This window comes from Eleutherodactylus coqui, chromosome 3, assembly GCF_035609145.1.
Source record: "Eleutherodactylus coqui strain aEleCoq1 chromosome 3, aEleCoq1.hap1, whole genome shotgun sequence".
Lineage (NCBI taxonomy): Eukaryota > Metazoa > Chordata > Amphibia > Anura > Eleutherodactylidae > Eleutherodactylus > Eleutherodactylus coqui.
This window is the reverse complement of record NC_089839.1, coordinates 313,207,017-313,231,768: the sequence shown is the minus strand read 5'-3', so window position 1 is coordinate 313,231,768 and position 24,752 is coordinate 313,207,017. Positions and strand designations below refer to the sequence as shown.

The following is a 24,752-nucleotide window of genomic DNA, read 5'->3' as shown; positions in this document are numbered from 1 at the left end:
GGCCTTGAGATAGGAAGTGGAGGTAGGTGTGTCTGGTCTCATGCTGCCCATAGAGATGTATGGAGTGGAGGAGGAAGCTGCGGGCTGCAAGGTGAAAGGGATGCAAATTGACACAGACACTTCTGCAGTTAATAGTAAGTGATTTAGATTCCTATGGCTACTGAAATCACATCAAAGCTGCTCAGTACTGCTATATAGCATCCTCCATGATGCTGCTACTTATGCGGGTGTGCTATGGAGATAGACAAGAAGAGATCCTGCTCTGCTGTGTGTGCAGTGTATGAAGACATAGCAGACGTCTACATCCACCAGCTCAAGAATAGAGATCCTGCTCTCCTAAGTGTACAGTGCATGGAGACATCATAGCAGCAGTCTACACCCACCAGCTGAGAGAGAGAGAGAGAGAGAGAGAGAGAGAGAGAGAGAAGAGATCCTGCTCCCCTGTGTGTACAGTGCATGGAGACATCATAGCAGCAGTCTACACCCACCAGCTCAGAGACAGAGAAGAGATCCTGCTCTCCTGTGTGTACAGTATATGGAGACATCATAGCAGCAGTCTACACCCTCCAGCTCAGAGACAGAGAAGAGATCCTGCTTTCCTGTGTGTACAGTGTATGGAGACATCATAGCAGCAGTCTACACCCACCACCTCAGAGATAGAGGAGAGATCCTGCTCTCCTATGTGTGCAGTGTATGGAGACATCATAGCAGCAGTCTATACCCACCAGCTCAGAGATAGAGAAGAGATCCTGCTCTCCTATGTGTACAGTATATGGAGACATCATAGCAGCAGTCTACACCCACCAGCTCAGAGATAGAGAAGAGATCCTGCTCTCCTATGTGTACAGTGTATGGAGACATCATAGCAGCAGTCTACACCCACCAGCTCAGGGAAGACAGAGAATTAAAGATGCAGCAGCAGAGGGGAAAACAGGTTCTAAATGCAGGACAAAAGCTGTAATGACGAATAATACTGTTATTCCTCATCTACACACACAGAGACTTATTCTGAAATGTTAGGTGTGCCTTTAGTGTCAAAACCTCATTAGTTCTTCTGCGGACCGACGATCCAACAAAGCCCTCTTTGCCTGTCAGGAGTGGAAGGGAGACCCATGGCAGCACCCAATTCTCTCACTACAGGTGGATTTGCTACAGGTGTTGCAGAGGTTGATCCACAGCTGGGCCCCACCGCCTTTGTTACACTTTAACCACTTGTAGCGCTACAAATGGGCCACACTGATACACAACGCTGCCGATACTACAGCATAGATACTCCATTATCATCATAGAGCGCATCGAGGATATATGATGCCAATGATATCAGCAGTCAGCTGGCGGACCTGACATGGAGTCAAACACTGGGGTAGGTGCGTGTGCTCTCTATACGCCTCCCCCGGGCCAGCAGAAGAGGCTTCTCCTGAATGACCCGCTGAGGATTACCCCACTCCGGGGGAGCGCTGGCAGGCGCAGTGTGGCGGGCGCAGTCGGAGGCTCCGAACTTTGTGTTCATTACAAGGCATTCTCTGACTTAATTTGAATACACTCAGAGGCACAAAGAGCTGAAAGGCACAGCTGAGCCACTGATATGCAAAGCCGCTGTCCTAGCGCACATAAAACAAAGGCCTGGTAAGGGAGCCGCTATAAATACACATTTAGCCGCTGCGACGCAGCCATAACTTTCAACTACTATTCAGAAATGAAAAAGCCGGCGGCCTGGGAGACGGGTAAATAAATAAAAATCAGAAGGCAGGATTTCTTCCCCCCAATTAACACTGAATGTTGCAGGGAGGCGTGGGCGGACTGCAATTGGTAAGTGACTGACCCCCCCTGCTGGCTGCTATAAACAAAAGACCCTCCTTTCTCTCAAGGGGGAGAAAGGCCGGTAAGCTGTAAAATCTCATAGAACCCGGTGACTCAAGCCGTGCGGCAGAACACGGGGAGGTGTTACAGTACGGGGTCAATACAGAAAGCACAGAACAATCCGTAATTAGGCGGAGGATGACGCCATTAGGATCCTGACGGGAAGCGCACAGATCACACCTTGGCACATTTATTTTTAAAAGTTTTCTCAGTAATGTAGAGACTCGATCCGGTCCTGAGAAGGGTCACTGGAGGGAGGGGAATGGTGCATTACACAGATGCTTCGGCAGGAACCCGTGTGCTGGTAAATGAGCGACAACCGCCACATGTGGCCATTCAGTCCGGTAGTCGCAGCATTTAAGGGGGTTGTACCGAAATCAAAAGTTATTCCCCATTTATAGATATCCTCCACGGGAGGTGGGGAGTTCTTCTTCAATGGAAGTCTTCAGAGGCGGACATACATCTGTCTGGGATGATTTAGTAGATCCTGCACTGATTTGGGGGTTGGACCCGATGACCCTGGAGGACCAGATGACCCTGGAGGACCCGATGACCCCGGAGGACCCTTCCAACTCTACCATTCTATGGATAGGGGATAACGTGTTGATTGTGAGGGTCTCACCATTGAGACCTCCACCGATCTCAAGAACAGGAGTCCCGGTTCCGCTCTGTCACTGCAGGGGTCGCTTCACTTCCCTGTAGTCTTGTCAGAATGCATGTAGCACTAGCCGAGCATGCGCAGCCCCCCGCTCCATTCATTTCATTGGGGCTGATGGAAATACCTGAGCGCTTACAGCTTGGCTGTCTCCAATGGAGCAGCAGCACACTTGCATGGCCAGCGCTCCATTCGGTCTCCTGGTCAATGTAGGGGATGAACTAACCCCTCAATAAGGAGGACAGGGCACATGGGACCCCGATTCTGGGATCATGGGGGTCTAACTAGGGAGACTCCCAACGATCACCAAGTTAACCCCAATCGTGTGCATAGGGCATAACTTGTCATCCTGGTACAACCCCTTTAACTGCACTTAGAATTAACAGGAACATTAAAGAGAAATGCCAGTAAGAGGAAATCCGTGGCGCCCGTGTGACACCGGCTCCTGCGGCAATACAACTTCTAACAAATCCCATACAGATTTCCGCTCTGCTTTGCCAGAGTCCTGAATGGCGGGACTAGTTGTGCAGTAATATGGGAGACAGACATGTTGGGAAGCACAGCGCCAGCCAGCGTCCGGTGACCCATCCTTGGTCTTGTAATCCAATACTAACTGCTGGGCCATTACCTATCCATATCTGGCATAAACGGAGATCCTACGGAGGATATACAGTATCTGTATCATTGTCACAGATGTGATGAAGCCGACTATAAGACAAGTGAACACTATCTATTGCTTCCTGTTATCAGTCATTTTAGACCAAGGACTGCAGTGTCAATGGAGTACTGTTTCTCCTTGTGGAGAGTATCCAGTAGGCACAGAGACACTTATGGGTCATGCAATGCTCCCTGGGAAATTTGCTATGCAAATGGTACAATGCTCAGCAGCGCCACCTATTGGAAGGTAGCTTCCCTATAAGTCTATGTCTGACCTACCAGGCCTTGCAGCATGACTAAAGATAGAAGCCAAACCGGAATCTTAGGGAGTGCAGAAGCCTCCTGTCCCACGATCCCTACTTGATGCCACATCTGCAGAGACATTCACATCCCTGAGTACCGTGTGACTGACAGCAGCCGCCCCTCTTATAACGCTCCTGCACTATTATAAGCTGCAGACTTGACGCTCCTGGAAACTTTCTTGGACTTCTTCTCATGGCAACTGAAGGCAGAATTTTGTAACTGGCCTTATCAGTACTGGAGGAAGCGCAACGCCATCCGATATGCAAAGTCCTGAAGCGCCCGTCCTGCAAACATTGGAGTCCTTCGCACGGCGTGAGCAGCAACAAATCTGTTATACAGTGATTAGCCTGGCCAGCCGCTCCATTGACATACGGACGAGCAGCGGCCAACAGGCTCCAGGGCCAATTCAGCGATCGGCTGCGAGAAGGTAATTAATCTTAAGCAGGTAGTTTTCCTTTTTAAGGAGTAGAGAGACAGCTCTTGGAGTAATTAATGCAGCGCTGACCCGTCCTATTGATTTATCCCAGCGCAAACAGAGGTTGATGAACAGGACGCAGTGTGGCAGATCGAACGTACCTGGGTGAGTGGCGGCTTTTAGAGATGGATGTTTGGGTTGATAGCGGGAGGAGGTGCGGACAGAAAATAACCAACGTCCTGCAGGTTAAAGCCTTAGAAAATGCTCAATAACGCGCTAAATACGGCACTTTGCTTTTTTTGTACCAATTTTGACTTACACATTCTACACTTCCCAACCCTCGAAGAAAGAAAAGTGGGATAATCCCTGCAGGGCACAGACATTTAGGCCATACCTGTAACCCCGCTCAGTCCCTTTAGTGAACCCTATACACCTTCATATAGTGCCTTTGTGGGACACGCAGTAGTAGTGCCCCCCAAACACAGTAGTAGTGCCCCCAGTAGGGATCCTCATACAGCAAGGATGACCCCAGGAGTATTTCCCTGCCTAGTTAGCTCTTATGACCTGTTCAACCGTGACTGTAGGATTCGGGAGGAGCGGCCCTCCGGCCTCCCCTCCGGACTACTAATGAACAAACTTTTCAAACGTTCAGTTGGTTTGTTGAATTTCAGCAATAAGTTGGGTTCGGTCTGACATAGTTTGAACTGAACCCGAACTTCTGCCAAACTCCCTTGAAGAAGGTGGTGGTGGTATTTTAGGGAGTTCAGCCGACACTAACCAGCTAAGGTTTGGGTTTGCATTGAACCAAATTTTTGGAAAAATTCGACCCGAAACAGGGTTCAACTGCTTTGATTCACTTAACACTTTGGACTAACAGACAAGCGCAGTGTGCGCGGCAACAAGACGACACATCCCTGTGCCAAGTGTTGTATGTTCAAGCAGGAGGCTGAGTGATGACACATATGGTGGGGTGGTCAGCAGGGGACATCAGAGTATGGGATTGTAAGGTGAACTGATGGGGGAAGACGAGGGAGGAAGACGAGGAAGACGAAGGAGGTAGACGAGGAAGACGAAGGAGGTAGACGAGGAAGACGAAGGAGGTAGACGAGGAAGACGAAGGAGGTAGACGAGGAAGACGAGGGAGGTAGACGAGGAAGACGAGGGAGGTAGACGACGAGCGGGGAAGACGACGAGCGGGGAAGACGACGAGCGGGGAAGACGACGAGCGGGGAAGACGACGAGCGGGGAAGACGACGAGCGGGGAAGACGACGAGCGGGGAAGACGACGAGCGGGGAAGACGACGAGCGGGGAAGACGACGAGGGGAGAAGACGACGAGGGGGGAAGACGACGAGGGGGGAAGACGACGAGGGGGGAAGACGACGAGGGGGGAAGACGACGAGGGGGGAAGACGACGAGGGGGGAAGACGACGAAGAGAAGGTGGAATAAGCGGAAGAGAAGGAGGAATAAGAGGAGCCTTTTGTAAAATCCAGCCTTCACCTGAACCTGTGGGGCCATAAGTAGGCCATGAGTCCATAGTGACGAAACATGAGGACCAAGGGACTCTAACCTCCCTAACTCTCGGCCTGGGTCTGACCGTTCACAGTTTTGGCTAGCCTAATGCCCCTGGGCTGGCACCGACTCAGGATAGCCTGCGGCCCCTTACTGCCCGGCGGTGCTGCTCCTGCTCCCACATACTATAAAGGGCTCCAGGAAAGTTGGGGGACTCCCCTGTAATGTGCCCCATAGAAGAGGACGACTTAGAGACTTACCTGTAGTGTTTCAGGCAAAACGGATAAGATGCAGTTTTTTTCCCCCAGAGCGAGGTGCTCTTCTGACTCCGAGTCCGGTTCCCTGACGGTCAGACAATCCCCTAACTATTGTGTCGCCTCTAAGTAAACAGTGGATTCGGCTCGTCTGCTTCAGATGGTCTCATCGCCGGCCCCTACATCCAGACCGCCGAGAGTAATCCTCAGAAACATCATTTGTTTGAGTTGAGATAATATGTCCAACCTCACATACAGAGGCTGCAGATATTAGCAGCGGTCATAGATTGTCAGCTTATGTGGCCAGAACTCTGTGACTTCCTCTCTATTAGTGCTCAACTGCCTTTCTACCCTTGTTTGGGACAGCGGCGGGACTAACGAGGACCAGCCTGTATCCCTGCAACCCTTGCTGCACAGAGGCAGTTGGGCTGACCAGCGCTCGTCTTCAGACCCCAAGAGCGAATCATGATCTTATTCAATGTTTTGGAGCCAACCAGCAATACGAGGGGCCGCTGATAAGTCTTTGGCTTTGTGTTCTTGTTTCTATGGTAACGGATGTTACATCCCATGAAAGCCTTATGTGTCTAATATATGTGTTTGTAGCTTATGGCAACAGTGATCTCGGCACGCGGGAAAACACAATGGCGGAGTCTAAGGCGATATTCACAGCCAATGAGAGCAGAGGAGTGATAAAGTCGGTGAAGGATATTCCTGGTGATATGTGGCAGACATTGGGGCATCAATGCCCTTCATATTTTACAGTTAAGAACTGACGGGCCACTTCAGCCCCAATGATGAGGAACATCCTGGACGACCAAGAGAGGTTGTTGTTCCGGAGATCGGCGACGCTGCGCACAACCTCATACTGGAGAATCGGCCAGCTGCAGGAAGAGCCGACATCATGGGGGTTTCTGGGGAACGGGTTTGGGTCATTATCCATGAAGAAGCGATCTGCACAGTAGGTCCCCAAATGTGTGACACCAGATCAGAGAAGCATCGAGTGACAACTTCCCGGTCCGTTTGTCAGCGTTTCCGGACTGATAAGAACTTCCTGGATGGACCGGTCACTATGGATGAGACCTGGATTTATGTGTATGACCCTGAAACCAAGGAGCAGTCAGAGAGTGGAGGCCCAGGGGTCCTCAGCCACTAAGGTGATGGTGTCTGTGTACAGATATATACAGCCACCACTAGGGGGAGCAGTCAGAGAGTGGAGACCCAATGGTTCTCAGCCACTAAGGTGATGGCGTCTGTGTTCTGGGATAAGGAGGGCCTGCTGCTAGTGGACGACCTTCACAATGGTTCCACCATCAATGCAAGGGATTACATTGAACTTTTGGACCCTGTGGATCCAGTCTCCTCGCCAGCGTGGACCCTGTGGATCCAGTCTCCTCGCCAGCGTGGACCCTGTGGATCCAGTCTCCTCGCCAGCGTGGACCCTGTGGATCCAGTCTCCTCGCCAGCGTGGACCCTGTGGATCCAGTCTCCTCGCCAGCGTGGACCCTGTGGATCCAGTCTCCTCGCCAGCGTGGACCCTGTGGATCCAGTCTTCTCGCCAGCGTAGACCCTGTGGATCCAGTCTCCTCACCAGCGTGGACCCTGTGGATCCAGTCTCCTCGCCAGCGTGGACCCTGTGGATCCAGTCTCCTCGCCAGCGTGGACCCTGTGGATCCAGTCTTCTCGCCAGCGTGGACCCTGTGGATCCAGTCTTCTCGCCAGCGTTGACTCTGTGGATCCAGTCTTCTGAGTTCCTGCGCATCATTAGAAAGTTTTACAGCTCCTTTTAGAAAATGAGCAGAACACTAAAGCCTGAAGGTTCTCTGCACTGGAGAGGACGACATGAAGGAGGGCAGGAGGTGTCTGCAGGTGGAGCCGCTCAGTTGACGGGCGCCGTGTCTGCGCTCACAGGGAACAGTTGATTAAGTTGCAGCCTTTTATATATTGTCTTCATAATGGGAAAGTCGTGCTCCCCAGAGGTCCCTATAGTCATTATCCAAGCTTCCTGATTGTGAAGGGTTAAATCTATGGCAGACTTCAAGAGGAGCGGAGCAGAGTGATGCCGCGGTCTGCAATCGATGGAAAACAAGGGCCGCTCCTCTGACTCTGCCGCTCATTAGTGAAGGGCCGCCATTGATCAGTGTTTAGAGTGGATATCCGGCTGCAACGTGTGGATGGGTAAGACCGGTCTGATACAGGAGCGCGCCATATTTCTCAAACACTCCGGGGACGACTATGGACACCTGAGACCGTTCTTGTCTCCTAGAAGGGGCACTCGGGGCTCGTTCACATTGGCTGTTGCAGCAGTTAATATAGTTCTGCACGGTTACAGAAGCAGAACGAGGGAAATTACAGCAGTGTGAATCCGCATATATCGGAAACCAACGGCATCGGACGGAGCGCAGTGACTATAATGGGGTCTGCCCAGCGTGTTAGCAGGCTGCACTATCTGCAGTCTGAATGGAACCTCCGACAGATGTCAATGAGCCTTCAAGGAGGAGCATTGTTTGGTGACAAAGATGGCAACCCTCGGCCCCTGCGGCACCGCTAATAACAGAAGGGCAATTAGACAGCCTGAGGAAGGGGCAAGCATGTTCTGAACTGCATGAGTTCACCCAGCCATCATGCCGATCACATCATTCATGCGCCTCCCTGTGTGAATGAATGAACGATCATACAGTCCATCATTCATCACCCATACAGTCTGCATTGGCCTGTGTGAAGACCAGGGATCTCCTTGATCAGCACTTGTTACCCGGGCCGGTCGGGCGCCATAAATGGGCCTAGAAGGTTTAACGCACAACGGCTATCGGCGTGTAAATTCCGGTAACAAGGCCGCCGACCAAACATGAAGGCGCTCGCAGGTGATCATCGCTGCGTAGAAACAAGTCAGCGATAAGTGTCAGAGCTGAAGGTGTTATTTCGCCTTACATAACATAAAAGGACGATGATAATGGACGGCCCTAAACCGCACTGTTTATAAGGCGTGCAGAAGGACAATTAATTGGCCTCGGAGAAATACGGCTACACGACTTCATGGCGGCGTCCTTCAGTCCAGCTCATCCCTGAAATATCGAACCACTTAGCTCAGACACTTCCTAAAATTTCATGTGCATGAGCAGCAGTTAATAAGCTGTGAATCATTATCCAGGAGCCGGACGGGCTCAGCCGCGTCACCGAGGGCCGAACGACACCACTGACGGCTGCGACCAGGGAAACAGAGGAGCAAACAGGGAATTCAGATGTGTTTGTAGCTAAAAATGAATCCAACATTCTGTAAAAAATAACTAATATATGTTTATAGAAGTCAGAGCTTTGATTACCAATACAGAGCTCCAAACCCTCTGCATACATAATAAAATGCTGCCTGCCTCTAAACACCACTAGGGGGAGCTCACTACATACAGATATATACATCCACCACTAGGGGGAGCTCACTGCATACAGAAAGATACAGCTCCCTCTAGGGGGAGCTCACTGTATACAGACAGATACAGCTACCACTAGAGGGGGGGGTGGGGAGGGGGAGCTAACTACATACAGATATATATAGCCACCACTAGGGGGAGCTCACTACATAGAGATAAATATATCCACCACTAGGGGGAGCTCACTACATACATTTATATATATCCACCACTAGGGGGAGCTCTCTACATACATTTATATATATCCACCACTAGGGGGAGCTCACTACATACATAAATATACATCCACCACTAGGGGGAGCTCACTACATACATAAATATACATCCACCACTAGGGGGAGCTCACTACATACATAAATATACATCCACCACTAGGGGGAGCTCACTACATATACACATATATACATCCACCACTAGGGGGAGCTCACTACATATACATACACATCCACCACTAGGGGGAGCTCACTACACATAACATATATATACACATCCACCACTAGGGGGAGCTCACTACACATACATATAAATATATATATATATATACATATATACATATATACACATATACACACACACACACACACACACACACACACACACACATTATATATACATATTATACGCACACACACACACACACACACACATTATATATACATATTATACGCGCACACACGCGCACGCACGCACACGCGCACACACGCGCACACACACACGCGCACACACACACACACGCGCACACACACACGAGCACACACGCGCGCGCACACACGTGCACACACACGTGCACGCGCACGCACACACACACACACACCACTAGGGGGAGCTCACTGTATACGGATATATACAGCTACTGCTAGAGAGAGCTCACTACATACAGATATATACATCCACCACTAGAGGGAGCTAACTATATACAGACAGATACAGCTACCACTGGAGGGGGGGGGTTACTACATACAGATATATACATCCACCACTAGGGGGAGCGCACTACATACAGATATATACAGCCATATACAGCCACCACTAGGGGGAGCTCACTACATACATATATATACATCCATCACTAGGGGCAGCTCACTACATACAGATATATACAGCCACCACTAGGGGGAGCTCACTACATACAGATATATACAGCCAACACTAGGGGGAGCTCACTGTATAAAGATATATACATCCACCACTAGGGAGAGCTCACTACATACAGATATATACCACTAGAGGAAGCTTACTGGATACAGATATCTACAGACACCACTAGGTAGAGCTCACTACATACAGATATATACAGCCACCACTAGGGGGAGCTCACTACATACAGATATATACAGCCACCACTAGGGAGAGCTCCCTTTATACAGCTACCACTAGAAGGAGCTCACTGCATACAGCTATATATATATATATATATATATATATATATATATATATATATATATATATATAGCCACAACTAGGGGAAGCTCACTACATACAGATCTATACAGCCACCACTAGGGGGAGATCACTACATACAGATATATACAGCCACCACTAGAAGGAGCTCACTACATACAGATATATATATATATATATATATATATATATATATATCTCCACAACTAGGGAGAGCTCACTACATACAGATATATACAGCCACCACTAGGGGCCGATACTGCAGCGGCCAATTACTGGTAAACATCCCAGTACAATGCCGGCTCATTGGCTGGAAGCTCCAGGGCTGTGTTTGCACCTTGCATATTTAGTACTGGACACAACTCTACATTTCATACACTGGCTAATTAATTACACGTTAAATCAGTCTGAGGCTCCGGTGATTAACATTTACTTTCTCAGCTGAAGTTTACTATGATTTGTGTATTCTAGCAGCTGAGGAGCCCATAAACTGCGAATCCTCCTAATCGCTGCAATGTGTCTTCGCTGTTTACCAATAAACAGAGGAGAATTTGAGACATTAACATCATCATCCTCCCCATAATACAGATGGGGATGGAGTCCAGCTCTTACAACACCCAAATCCATTTACTGCCCGAACCTGAAATAGCCGCAACTTATAATTACATACAGAATTAGTCCCAGCGCCTGCGCCACAATATAAGGGGCAACTAGTCACTAACAATATCAACATGCCAGCAACTCCTATGTAAAATAATACTGCCCTTATGTACAAGAATATAACTACTATAATACTGCTCCCTCTGTACAAGAATATAACTACTATAATACTGCCTCCTATGTACAAGAATATAACTACTATAATACTGCCCCCTATTTACAAGAATATAACTACTATAATACCGCCCCCTATGTACAAGAATATAACTACTATAATACTGCCCCCTATATACAAGAATATAACTACTATAATACTGCCCCCTATATACAAGAATATAACTACTATAATACTGCCCCCTATGTACAAGAATATAACTACTATAATACTGCCCCCTATGTACAAGAATATAACTACTATAATACTGCTCCCTCTGTACAAGAATATAACTACTATAATACTGCCCCCTATGTACAAGAATATAACTACTATAATACTGCTCCCTCTGTACAAGAATATAACTACTATAATACTGCCCCCTATGTACAAGAATATAACTACTATAATACTGCCCCCTATGTACAAGAATATAACTACTATAATACTGCCCCCTATGTACAAGAATATAACTACTATAATACTGCCCCCTATGTACAAGAATATAACTACTATAATACTGCCCCTATGTACAAGAATATAACTACTATAATACTGCCCCCTATGTACAAGAATATAACTACTATAATACTGCCCCCTATGTACAAGACTATAACTACTATAATACTGCCCCATATGTACAGGAATATAACTACTATAATACTACCCCCTATATACAAGAATATAACTACTATAATACTGCCCCTATGTACAAGAATATAACTACTATAATACTGCCCCCTATGTACAAGAATATAACTACTATAATACTGCCCCCCTATGTACAAGAATATAACTACTATAATACTGCCTCCTATGTACAAGAATATAACTACTATAATACTGCCCCCTATGTACAAGAATATAACTACTATAATACTGCCCCCTATGTACAAGAATATAACTGCTATAATACTGTCTCCTATGTACAAGAATATAACTACTATAATACTGCCCCCTATGTACAAGAATATAACTACTATAATACTGCCCCCTATGTACAAGAATATAACTACTATAATACTGCCCCCTATGTACTAGAATATAACTACTATAATACTGCCCCCTATGTACAAGAATATAACTACTATAATACTGCCCCCTATGTACAAGAATATAACTACTATAATACTGCTCCTATATACAAGAATATAACTACTATAATACTGTCCCCTATGTACAAGAATATAACTACTATAATACTGCCTCCTATGTACAAGAATATAACTACTATATTACTGCCCCCTATATACAAGCATATAACTACTATAATACTGCCCCCTATGTACAAGCATATAACTACTATAATACTGCCCCCTATGTACAAGAATATAACTACTATAATACTGCCCCCTATGTACAAGAATATAACTACTATAATACTGCCCCCTATGTACAAGAATATAACTACTATAATACTGCCCCTATGTACAAGAATATAACTACTATAATACTGCCCCTATGTACAAGAATATAACTACTATAATACTGCCCCCTATGTACAGGAATATAACTACTATAATACTGCCCCTATGTACAAGAATATAACTACTATAATACTGCCCCATATGTACAGGAATATAACTACTATAATACTGCCCCCTATATACAAGAATATAACTACTATAATACTGCCCCTATGTACAAGAATATAACTACTATAATACTGCCCCCTATGTACAAGAATATAACTACTATAATACTGCCCCCTATGTACAAGAATATAACTACTATAATACTGCTCCCTATATACAAGAATATAACTACTATAATACTGCTCCCTATGTACAAGAATATAACTACTATAATACTGCCTCCTATGTACAAGAATATAACTACTATAATACTGCCTCCTATGTACAAGAATATAACTACTATAATACTGCCCCCTATGTACAAGAATATAACTACTATAATACTGCCCCCTATGTACAAGAATATAACTACTATAATACTGCCCCCTATGAACAAGAATATAACTACTATAATACTGCCTCCTATGTACAAGAATATAACTACTATAATACTGCCCCCTATGTACAAGAATATAACTACTATAATACTGCCCCCTATGTACAAGAATATGACTACTATAATACTGCTCCCTATGTACAAGAATATAACTACTATAATACTGCCCCCTATGTACAAGAATATAACTACTATAATACTGCCCCCTATGTACAAGAATATAACTACTATAATACTGCCTCCTATGTACAAGAATATAACTACTATAATACTGCCTCCTATGTACAAGAATGTAACTACTATAATACTGCCCCCTATGTACAAGAATATAACTACTATAATACTGCCTCCTATGTACAAGAATATAACTACTATAATACTGCCCCCTATGTACAAGAATATAAGTACTATAATACTGCCCCCTATGTACAAGAATATAACTACTATAATACTGCCCCCTATGTACAAGAATATAACTACTATAATACTGCTCCTATGTACTAGAATATAACTACTATAATACTGCCCCCTATGTACAAGAATATAACTACTATAATACTGCCCCCTATGTACAAGAATATAACTACTATAATACTGCTCTTATATACAAGAATATAACTACTATAATACTGTCCCCTATGTACAAGAATATAACTACTATAATACTGCCTCCTATGTACAAGAATATAACTACTATATTACTGCCCCCTATATACAAGCATATAACTACTATAATACTGCCCCCTATGTACAAGAATATAACTACTATAATACTGCCCCCTATGTACAAGAATATAACTACTATAATACTGCCCCCTATGTACAAGAATATAACTACTATAATACTGCCTCCTATGTACAAGAATATAACTACTATAATACTGCCCCCTATATACAAGAATATAACTACTATAATACTGCCCCCTATGTACAAGAATATAACTACTATAATACTGCCTCCTATGTACAAGAATATAACTACTATAATACTGCCCCCTATGTACAAGAATATAACTACTATAATACTGCCTCCTATGTACAAGAATATAACTACTATAATACTGCCCCCTATGTACAAGAATATAACTACTATAATACTGCCCCCTATGTACAAGAATATAACTACTATAATACTGCCCCCTATGTACAAGAATATAACTACTATAATACTGCCCCCTATGTACAAGAATATAACTACTATAATACTGCCCCCTATGTACAAGAATATAACTACTATAATACTGCCTCCTATGTACAAGAATATAACTACTATAATACTGCCCCCTATGTACAAGAATATAACTACTATAATACTGCCCCCTATGTACAAGAATATAACTACTATAATACTGCCCCCTATGTACAAGAATATAACTACTATAATACTGCCCCCTATGTACAAGAATATAACTACTATAATACTGCCCCCTATGTACATGAATATAACTACTATAATACTGCTCCTATGTACAAGAATATAACTACTATAATACTGCCCCCTATGTACAAGAATATAACTACTATAATACTGCCCCCTATGCACCCTGATATGTAGAAGAATGTCTGTAAGGGGCTACAGTTGCCCTTTCATCAGGGTGCTGGTATATATAGAATCTGCTAAGATCTCTCCTGTTGTCTCGGATCTCTTGCGCTCAGCCTCCATCTTGCCGCTTTGACAGCTTCATTATTCGCAGAATGTCTTGCAATCGTCATTTTGCGCCTGAGCCGCGTGTCACGGACAGAGGTTGAACAACCTGTAATAAAATAATAGCAGCCACATTACAAGTAATGATTTCACACTCTGTCACCTGTAAAGAGTGAAATCTCTGCCTTAATGAGCAGCGGAGACGTCTCGCACCTCGTGGCTCAGCAGTGGTTGTTGTGACCCATAGGTGATTGAGACGAGGTGATCGCTGTCTACGACCGCAGGCTCATTAGCGCCATATGTACAATGAAAGTCTTCATTAATGATTATTTACATCGGGAGATGAATGAAACATCTGTGTAATAACATGTAAAGCTGTAACAAAGGTCACGTATGCCCCGGATGGCGGCGTGCGAATACTCGCTCTATATGGCGAGATCCTACAGTCTTTTGTTTCTTTCCAACCAGCCCCACCGCTGCCCCGCTGAACGAGTCCCTTAAATCAAATCACTAGAAGGTCCTTTCCCTCCCAAGTAACGCGGATCACATAGAGGTGTTGTGGGCAGCTGCCCGGGGTCCAAGGCTTCAGGGAGATCTACGGCCGGCCGTGCCGATCCTGTTAATTTAATTGTGTTGCTCCACCATCTCTCACCAGTCCTCGCTCAGCAGTGTCTGCCCCCACCCGTCTACAGTGAGACCAATCTAACTTCAGTTCTGGTACTATATGTAGCAAGCTCGATTCTGGTAGCATATCTATGCAGTGAGCCCAGTTCTGGGACTATATCTATGTAGCAAGCTTCGTTCTGGTACTGGATCCATGTACTAAACACAGTTCTGTCATTGTATCTATGTAGTAAGCTTGTTTCTAGTACTGTATCTATGCAGGAATCTTGGCTCTGGTACGATATGCACTAAGCTCAGTTAGGACACTGTTACAATGTATTAACCTCAGTTCTGTTATTGTATCCATGTAGTAAGCTCAGTTCTGGTTTATGTTCTAATCTTGGTTTTGGTACCGTATCTATGTATTGAGCTTTCGGACAATTTTAAGACAGGGTATCTGCGCTCCAGAGATGGCGAAGAACATAAATCTGTAGCGATCAATAAAGAGGTTTCAGACCTGGAAATCCAGAAAATGGTGGACTTAGTGTCGTGGCGTGTAGTCATCACACGACTAAACTCCCCTTCAGCCTTGTATCTCCCAGGTATGTTCCCCATCGTATCAGGAGAGCAGCAGGGGAAGGAATCCGGGGTGTTGCAGCAATGGTAAAATGATAGTAAGCGAATAAAAGACAAAAGCTCCGCCCACTCGCTCCACTTGAACACCCAAGAGTTCAGGTTTAGGAGGAGAACTGAAGCGATGACTCCACTGGGGTCCGGGGTCAGCCCTCCATCAGCCCCCCGTCAGCCCCCCCATTCCGTTCGCAGTTCGCTTTTAGAAGTGCAAAAATCGCATTGTGGATCTTCTAAAGGATCTTCATTCGTGTTTCAGTAGCATATATACTACAAATGCAACGCGCCTCGGGGGGGCTCCCCTTCTCAAGCCTAGCACTCAGAGTATTCCTTCCTTATGTACGGTATTTGTAGATACGCCATACCTTGTTTGGGTTTTGGCGCCTGGGTCTGACGTAGTCATTCCCCTCGGACCGCATCCTTCTCATCATTAGCTGCGGGGGGGGGGGGGGTCGTTTCCCTTCTTTTGATGCATTTGTCATCGCAGCACTTGGAACTCTTTATATTGCATTTATATGATCCCCATAGCGGTTTGTTGCCCCGCATGCGCTCATTTTTCCCCATATTGAACATTCTTTGGCAGGGACGGAGCTAGAATATTACCTACTGTTTTATTTTTTCTGTATATTAGATTAGGTTTATATTGTATAGATTTGTTCAAGCAAGGGTCTTGTTTTAGGATTTCCCAAAAAGTATTGAGTATTTTTCTAATCCAGTTGTGCTGCATATTATAGCGCTGATGTTTGATCTGATATTACGCTTGGTTCTGGTAATTTATCTATGCAGTAAGCTTGGTTCTGGTACTTTATCTATGCAGTAAGCTTGGTTCTGGTACTTTATCTATGCAGTAAGCTTGGTTCTGGTACAATGTATATGAAGTAAACTCAGTTCTAGTAATGCAGCTACATAGTAAGCTTGGTTCTGGTACTGTTTCAATGTACTAATATCAGTTACGTTATGGAATCTATGTAGTATGTAGTATAGAATATCTTGACTTTAGTAAAGCATTTGACAAAGTATCTCATGCCATACTGATTGGAAAAATGACCAAATCTGGGATTGACAAGGCAACTGTTAGGTGGATTCACAACTGGCTGAGTGATCGTACTCAAAGAGTGGTCATAAATGGCTGCACATCCAAGTGGAATAATGTATCAAGTGGGAACCACAAGGCTCTGTCCTGGGCCCAGTGGTGGCCAACATTGTTATAAATGATCTGGAGGAGGGAATTGATGGGAAACTGATCAAATTTGCCAACAACACAAAGCTGGGAGGGATAGCGAACACTAGGGAAGAGAGAGAGAGAGGATTCAAAAAGATCTAGGAAAGCTTGCACAGTGGTCGGCGACTAACAGAATGGTATTTAACAAGGAGAAATATAAAGTCCTACATCTGGGCAAGAAAAATGGAGAAAGCACATACAGAATGGGAGGAATTGGGCTAAGCAGCAGCTCATGTGAAAAAGACTTGGGTATACTAATAGATCATAGACTGAACATGAGTCAACAATGTGATGCAGCAGCCAAAAAGACAAACACAATTCTGGGATGTATTAAGAGAAGCACAGAGTCTAGATCACGTGAGGTCATTATCCCCTCTACTCTTCCTTAGTCAGACCTCATCTGGAATACTGGGTCCAGTTCTGGGCACCCCACTTTAAAAAAGACATAGACAAACTGGAGCAAGTTCAGAGAAGAGTTATCAAGATGGTGAGCGGTCTGCAGTCCATGTCCTATGAGGAACAGTTAAAGGATCTGGGAATGTTTAGCAGAAGAGAAGGCTGAGAGGAGACTTAATAGCGGTCTACAAATATCTGAAGGGCTGTCACAGTGCAGAGGGATCAGCCCTATTCTCATCTGCACAAGGAAAGACTAGAAGCAATGGGATGAAACTGAGAGGGAGGAGACACAGATTAGATATCATACAGTGAGGGGGATCAATGAGTGAAACAGGTTGCCACAGGAGGTGGGGAGTTCTCCTTCAATTGAAGTCTTCAGCGGCCGGACAGACATCTGTCTGGGGCGATTTAGTGATAATTTAATTACTGCTAATTGTAACGGGGGCAGCTGGATAAACCGCAGGTGGGAGCAGTAATGAAGCCCACCGGATCCCTCCGGCTCTCCAGGATCTGCTGTATAGGACGGCTCTGTCACTTCTGGGCACCGCGCTCTTCGGTTGGCATAACCTGCGTGAAGGTGTCTGTGTGCAGCGTTCTCCGCTGTCCGGACGGCTCAGATTGTCGCTATTTTCCTGAGTGATCAGACAACATCCCGCTGGAACCAAATTTTGGATCCTCCGCTGCTTAAAATATCGCTCATTTCCAGCAAACAAAACCCTGTAATACAGTCACAGTAACGGATGTAATCACATCAAACTCTCCTCAAGCCAATGAAGCGCTGGCCCGATGCCTGAAGCGCAGCATGCGGCTGCTAGAGGGCGCTAGTGGTATACGGGAGAGCGCAAAACACAGGAGAATCAATAGAAAGTAACGAAAAACTTCCATGCATCAGAGAGGCTCTGGATGGAGAATGTGAAGAGGGCAACGCCGCAGCCCGCCGACCAGGGCAACGCCGCGGCCCGCCGACCAGGGCAACGCCGCGGCCCGCAGCCAAGGGCAACGCCGCGGCCCGCAGACCAGGGCAACGCCGCGGCCCGCAGACCAGGGCAACGCCGCGGCCCGCAGACCAGGGCAACGCCGCGGCCCGCAGACCAGGGCAACGCCGCGGCCCGCAGACCAGGGCAACGCCGCGCCCGCAGACCAGGGCAACGCCGCGGCCCGCAGACCAGGGCAACGCCGCAGCCCGCAGACCAGGGCAACGCTGCAGCCCGCAGACCAGGGCAACGCCGCAGCCAAGGGCAACGCCGCAGCCAAGGGCAACGCCGCAGCCAAGGGCAACGCCGCAGCCAAGGGCAACGCCGCAGCCCGCAGCCAAGGGCAACGCCGCAGCCCACAGACAAGGGCAACACCGCAGCCCGCAGACAAGGGCAACACCGCAGCCCGCAGACAAGGGCAACACCGCAGCCCGCAGACAAGGGCAACACCGCAGCCCGCAGACAAGGGCAACACCGCAGCCCGCAGACAAGGGCAATGCTGGTCACCGACTGACAGGAGTATTTAGGTTGGGGTATTTCAGTGCAGGTTTCCATCATTTGATGCGGTTTAGCCCGACAATCTGCCAGTTTCACTGTTGAACGTCACAAAGTTTGCAAATAACCTAATATTTGTGCAGAATGGAACAATCTCCATGAAACAGCGTAAAGATACCATCCTGACCATCAGGTACAGAAGCGCCCAACAGCCGTCCCACCGACCATCGCCTGGGCTTTATACAGCCGCGACACTCGTTCTGTGGGTGGAGGCGGAGCTTCTTGGGCATTGTGCCCCCCCCCCCCCCCCCATTCACAGTAAATAGGCAGTTGCTCCAGGATTGAGCGGCTCTTGCTCACACGGCCGACAGTCATTCAGGGATGATTATGTAGATAATCGCCCCTGTAAAGGTACCTTCAGCCCCAACGTCACTGGTGAACATAGAAGAGCGGGGGCCTCATAGCAAAGATCAGGAAGGGTTCGGGGTTAGCTTTCCCCTTCGCTCCCTTAAGACATGCCCCCCCCCCCCCCCCCATTGTTCTCAAGTAGTTCACTTCCTCTGGAGACGGGCATCCAGCCACCCAGGAGAAAAGCGGTGCAGCCAAGCATCCCCGGGCCCCTTTTCCCTATGGGCCCCCTATGGTAGGTGCCCCCTCGTCTGTTGCTCAGTCTCCGGCCTCCGGGTTACTTTGCAGTGCTGGATTTCTGGATTATCAGATGCCGGATTGGCCTGTACATTGTGCGGCACAGCGAGCTTCTGCAGGTAACGCCGAGGATTACCAGGGATTTGAGTCCTCCGCCGTCCCCCTCAATTCCCTTCCTGCCTCTAGGAGATATTTCCATACATTTACTGATTAAATCGGATTTGCGCGCCGACGGTGCCGTAGATTGAAACCCGCAATATTTTAATAAACACGACGGCTCCAATTATCGTCTTGCAGAGAAACTCAATAAAGAAAGGCAATAATCCGCCGCGATGATATTTTGGAATAACACGTAATTGACCTTTAAGCATTGGGAGCCGATTGTATACTCCGCGCTCATCTCCTCGCCGGGAAATCAGAGCAGGTCTGGAGCGCCACCCAGCACGGAAGGGGTTAATGCGGAAGGTTAGCATATGGAGAAAGAGACCCCCGAGTAATGAGAGCGCTGCTGGAGAGAGATGCACGGACGCCGGATCTACACCGAGCGCATCAATTATTCAGCACAGACTGCAGAAGCAGAAGAGTCTGAAGATGATGAAGATGGAGGAAGGAAGGAGCTGATCCTGTGCCGGAGGGGGGATGTAACCCCTTAATCACGTACCACAAGGAACAGGAAGGAGCCAATCCTGCGCCGGGGGGGGGGTTATGTAACCCCCTAAATATGTACCCCAAGGAGACAGGAAGCAGCCAATCTTGCGCCAGAGGGGGGATGTAACCCCCTAATCTTGTACCCAAAGGAGACAGGAAGGAGCCGATCCTGCGCCAGAGGGGGGATGTTACTCCCTAATCATGTACCCCAAGGAGACAGGAAGGAGCCGATCCTGTGACGGAGGGGAGGGGGGGGGGGGATGTAACCTCCTAATCACGTACCCCAAGGAAGCACGAAGAAGCCAATCCTGCGCTGGAGGAGGGGATGTTACTCCCTAATCACGTACCCCAAGGAGACAGGAAGGAGCCGATCCTGTGCTGGAGGAAGGGGGGGTGTAATACCCTAATCATGTACCCCAAGGAGACAGGAAGGAGCCGATCCTGCGCCAGAGGGGGGATGTAACCACATAATCACATACCCCAAGGAAGCACGGAGAAGCCAATCCTGCGCTGGAGGAGGGGATGTTAACCCCCTAATCATGTACCCCAAGGAGGCAGGAAGGAGCCGATCCTGCGCTGGAGGGGTGGGGCGTGAGGGTGTAACCCCCATAATCATGTACCCCAAGGAGGCAGAGACATCCAGGAGGAAGTGCGACAGTCGCCATTGTTCCTCATCTTAAGGAAAACGTTCCGGCATGCATAGAGAAGTGCCGGACCCCAGTGAACGGCTTGCGGTTCCACTCTCTGGGGTCTTCCTCGGGTTTATTCTATTGTCATTTTGCTTTACTTATCTTGAGTTTTATCCCTTATACATGTAGAACATTCCAGAGCTGCATTCATAATTCTGCTGCGGGCAATCAGCTGCCGAGTGACAGCGAAGAGTGAAATGTTATATAAAGGCCATGTAGTTCTCCTCATTCCGGGGACGGTAAGAGCTGCTCAGATTTGGCCTTGATGGAGAATATCACAGCTCCGAAGGAAAATATGCGCGGTCATTCCACGTATGCGGCCTTCAGTTTAGGTAGCAGGTTGGAACGAGCGGCCTGCGAACATCAACCAAACAGAAGAGGGAATTACAGAGGAATAGAAGGCGTCTAATGCGCCAATCAAACCCATCAGAATCGGGGGCCGCCAATTACAGCGACCAGACGCCGCGCCACTGTCCAATGTGACAATCACTGGGGTATCAGGCCGCGGCTCCTGAGAGTTTGGGGCGGGGAAGCGGCCACCTGCAGGCGGCTTTACCTGCGGCCCGGGCGGTGGGCACCGTTTATGGCAGAGGTGACCTCGCATGCACGCTGGAGCCGACGGCAGCGCCTGCCATAAACCCCTCGCAGGCTTCCAGAACGGACGCTACGTGGGGAGCGCTTGTTAGGAGAATTGCAGCTTTGGTTTCTCGGAAGACGTCCACAAACGCTCCTTAGATGGAGACGGCAGCTGAGAAGGGTAATTTGTGGACACAGAATGGATTTAAGGAAACCCGATTGGCGGTTTTCTTCTTCGGTGATAACAATAAGCGCATCAACCTCTGAACTCCGCGAGGAAAGAGCCGCAAGGATTGGGGAGAGCAAAACACTCCGCTTCCTCATGGAAACACCCGGAAATAAGATTCCAGCTCACTGGCGGTGTGAAGGCCTCGTGGTGGATATTATGTGCAAGTCAGAATATAGTAGTGCCACCATGGCTGTTATGGTCCCTGTACAGATGGGCAGTGCCAGCCTTAAGTCAGATGGTACCCTGCACAGACTTTGCTTTGGCCCCCCAATCATAACGAAAAAACTATATCTATTGCACTGATAGTCTGCCTGTATTCTGCTTGTGCAGAAAGCAGCAAGACTGATAGAACAGCTCAGTGAACAAATACAGCCCCAGAACCAAGCTCATAACATGAATACAGCCCCAGAACCAAGCTCATAACATGAATACAGCCCCAGAACCAAGCTCATAACATGAATACAGCACCAGAACCCAGCTCATAACATGAATACAGCACCAGCACCAAGCTCATAACATGAATACAGCACCAGCACCAAGCTCATAACATGAATACAGCACCAGAACCAAGCTCATAACATATAGCACAGGCCAACCTTAGCACATAGATACAATACCAGAACCAATCTAATAGTGAATACAACACTGAGCACCTAACAAAAATGCAATAACAGAACTAAGCGACTTTGTTGTGGGGGCACCAGTGGCCTGACAGCCTCAGAAAGGAGACAGAGCCAGGAAGAGGATAATTCATGTCGCTCCACAAGACACTGCTGCATGGAGGAAGATGATCATCTGTCCAGGAGGACCTAGGGGGGCGGGGGGGCGATCACTCCCCTATAAGCTGGTGGCCGGCACCCTTTGCAGCATGGGTTGCCCATGACTAAGGCCGGCCATGCAGATGGGGTTTGGTCTGGGACCCGTGGACTACATGCCCCGCAGGTAGGGCAGGAGGGCTCAACCAGAGGATCCAACTGCTCTTCTTGCCACAAAGGATGGAGCAGAGGAGACACATAAGCGTTGGGGGTGTTATGGGGTACATGGGAGCTCGTGGTGCCCCCTCTTCTGTCTACATGGTATATATGATTAGTGTCTGTGATCACTGACCTGCGGCTGGTCTCCTCAGGTCTCCCGTTTAGGGTTCTGGGGGTATAGTGAGGGTCATACAGTAATCCGGGACCCTGTAAGAGTTGTGGATTGTGCCCCACAGTTATAGGCAATTGGGCACCACTAGAGGACACAGCAGCAGTGCCAGGCAATGCCATCTTGTGGATGCCAGCTTCCTGATCCAGAGCCTCTGGGTTTCAGGTTCCCACAGGTAGGTGAGTCTTGTGGCTTCTGAAAGGCCTCCAAGACAAAGCTTATTCTTCTGCTCCCCTCCCTGACCTAAAACATGAAAGGCTCGGAGTACAGACACCCCCCCCCCCCCCCGCGCGCAGCCACCGTGGAGGGGGTGTATTAGCAGATGCCATGTAACTACAAGTCAGTGTGCCCTGCAAACCATTCTGGTACCTGTAGTTCCTCCGCAGCAGCTGGCAGAGACGTGACTGTCCGTGAAGACGACTAATGAGACTTTCCTACAAAGACGAAGCAAATACAAAATCTGTTTCTGATGGAGGTGACAAAATCTGACAGTGGCAGCCGCCAGGTGAGGGGCCTGACGCTCCACCCACCATGTGACACCCACCATATAGCGGTCATCCGGCTTTCCATAAACACTGAATGGCATATACATCTGAATGTACTGTTATACTCTTATGTGTCAGTCTTCACTGCAGCTCTTGCATTTTATTCGTGGACCAGGCACCTCCCACCTTGACAATGAATGCAAGACATGAATCCGTGCCGTAGGGCCCTTCGCTGATCACCAGTAACGTTGCGTTTCTAAACTCCGGCCCCCGGTTTATCTCCTCTCTAGCGTGTCATCCGGCGCCTCCTAATAGGCAACAGTTTAGTCGTCTGTTGTGAACAGAATTGATATTTTAGCGGCGCTTCCTTCCACCGTCATGATACAAAGTATTGATTTCACTCTCCATGTGAAGTTCAGATGCGCAGCGAATCTTTGAAAAAGGGGAAAATATATCACTGCACGCGCGCGTCTACGAGATAAGAAAACGGAGGCGGCCGCCGCGGCCGATAGAGCGCCTTGTAGGAAGGTCCACAAATCGCCAAATGTGATTCCCATTTCCAGAGGTGGCAGCGAGGTGTTTAATGTGTAGGATCCCTGCGGCCGCTTATCTCCCCCATCCATGGCTTGTAGAGACAAGTACTGGCTCACACTTTGCCCAAAGCCCCCCAAGAGCGGCTGTAACTTTGCCCTGAGCCCCCCAGTTGCGACTACCACGTTGCCCCCCCCCAGTAGCGGCCCGCACTTTGCCCTGAGCCCCCCAGCAGCGGCCTGCTCTTTGCCCTGAGCCCCCCATCAGTGGCCTGCTCTTTGCCCTGAGCCCCCCAGTAGCAGCCCGCTCTTTGCCCTGAGCCCCCCAGTAACGTCCTGGAGTTTGTCCTGAGCCCCCCAATTAACAGCCCGCAGTTTGCCTGAGCCCCCCAAGTAGCAGCCCGCAGTTTGCCCTGAGCCCCCCAGTAGCGGCCCACAGTTTGCCCTGAGCCCCCCCAGTAGCGGCTTATGCTGTGCCCTCAGCCCCCAGTATCTGCCCGGCCTTTGCCCTCAGCCCCCCAGTACCACCCCGTACTTTGCCCTCAGCCCCCCCAGTAGCGGCCCGCACTTTGCCC

General features: G+C 48.0%; 1 protein-coding gene across 5 annotated transcripts in view; it reads right to left on the bottom strand.

Annotated features, from left to right (window-relative positions):
- Positions 1 to 24,752, bottom strand: part of PTPRF (protein tyrosine phosphatase receptor type F) — a 293,390-nt gene that overhangs the window by 66,996 nt on the left and 201,642 nt on the right. The gene's annotated exons all lie outside the window — the stretch shown is intronic.